This window comes from Cynara cardunculus (genome assembly GCF_001531365.2).
Source record: "Cynara cardunculus var. scolymus isolate 2C chromosome LG 5, CcrdV1, whole genome shotgun sequence".
In the NCBI taxonomy this organism is placed as follows: Eukaryota; Viridiplantae; Streptophyta; class Magnoliopsida; order Asterales; family Asteraceae; genus Cynara; species Cynara cardunculus.
The window spans coordinates 21185608-21187576 of NC_037532.1; the positions used below are offsets into that span (position 1 = coordinate 21185608).

Sequence of the window (1969 nt, forward strand, 5' to 3'; positions counted from 1 at the left end):
TGAATCAGAACAACCCCTGTTTTGATTTTCAAAAAAATTAACCGACTCTGGGTTAGATGCACATTGATCAAATGGATGACCTTCTCCACATAACATACATGCTATAGAATTGACAGTAGGATACGATGTTGCATCAACAGTTCGCACATCCGGGCTAACATTCATATTCTTAATCATGTCAGTTATAGATGTGAGTTGTGTTGTAAATGCATTATATGCGTCTGTTTCATGTATCCCAATTGTATTATTCAATGCATGTGGATCAGCCCAATATCCATTATTATTTGAAATTTTCTCAAGCATGTCATACCCATCATTATAAGTACAAGTTGTGAAAGCTCCTCCTGCACTAGCATCAAGCATTTGCTTAGCAACAGTTGTTAAACCATTGTAAAACGTCTCTAGCTGGATACAATAAGGAATGCCATGGTAAGAGCATTTTCTCAACAACTCCTTGTACCTTTCCCAAGCATCAGGTGTTGCTTCATTATCCATTTGTCTAAACAAACATATTTCATTTCTGGAATCAGCATTCCTGTTGGGAGGAAAATATTTTCTCAAAAATTTCTTTACAAGGTCATTCCAAGAGATTATGGAATTTGGTTGTAAAGAGTTAAACCATAATTTTGCTTTATCCCTAAGAGAAAATGGAAACAACTTCAGCCTTAAGGCATCATCAGACACTCCAGGGATAAGAAAACAATAAGTTATTTCTATTAAAGATTTTAAGTGTAAATGAGGGTCTTCAGATGGCAAACCACTGAACTGGCCATTAGTCTGCAACATCTGAAACATGACAGGTGTGAGCTCAAAGTGAGTTRCCTTAATTTGTGGCCTTAGTATTCCTGAATTTAATTGACTAAAAACAGGAATAGCATAGTCCATGATTCCTCTATCCCGAGAATCTGCAATATGTATGATGTTCTTCATAATAGTAACATGTGGTAGAAAAATTAGCTTTTACGAACTTTACTTTTAAATAAAAAACTTTAGCATGATATCCCCGGCAGCGGCGCCAAAAACTTTCTCGTCGGTTTATTCAACCATAGATTTCAACACAAAAATAGAACTCGGCGCAAGTATACACCTTGAACTACTGTCATCTCGTAACAAGTAATAATGGTATAAGTACCAGATATCATTCCCACAGAGATAGCTTGTAAAGTTATTTCAAAAGTCCAGTTTATAAACACTAGTTTCAGATGGCGAATCGAGGGATTTGATTTATCTAAAATTGGGAGGTTTGATTAACAACTAAGAAAAATATCAGTCTTAAGAAGAAGCACAGGGTGCAACAGTTGATTAAGACATTAAACAAATGATTTAGTAAAAAGGTGACATAGCATTCCTATCATAATTATCTGAAATCAATAAATGATTTTATATAACTATGACAGTATCAACTATCGGGTCAGACGGCCTCCCAAGAGCACACACTGGTCAACGTGCTATCGATACGATATCATTTATGTTAGACGTCGTCAATCCTAGCACAACACAGTGTTACCATCCTACACCGTAGGAGTATAGCGTTTGCCAGACACTAAAGCTATTTATAGCCTTCTCCTATTACCTCAGGTTTTGAAAGTCAATACATTTTTATACACAAAATTAGTTGTCAATTAATTTTAATGTAATCATCAAATGAAATATTAAGCACCTGAAATAAATAGTAGACTATAATGCTAATAAGACACCTTTGCACTTTCACAACGGCTTTGGTCTTAATTTCCCGTTACACCCCAAGCTAAGACGTTAGTCCATCATCGCTCGGTTTCTTCTCTCGAAGGATGTAAGGACTGAAAAATAAATAACTAAAACGGAAAATTAAATTACAGAAAGTAATTACAGGAAATGGAAATACTGGAATTTAAAGTACTGGAAATTAAATGACAGAAATGTAAATTGCAATAAAGTAAAGGCAGAAATGTAAAGGACTGAAATGTAAAGGACTGAAATATAAAGACTG

At 35.0% G+C, this 1969-nt stretch overlaps 1 non-coding gene across 1 annotated transcript; it reads left to right on the forward strand.

Annotated features, from left to right (window-relative positions):
* Window positions 1-421: 421 nt before the first annotated feature.
* Window positions 422-527, forward strand: LOC112513847. The gene has a single exon (XR_003069314.1). It is a non-coding gene; the product is annotated as a small nucleolar RNA R71 (small nucleolar RNA).
* Window positions 528-1969: the final 1442 nt, after the last annotated feature.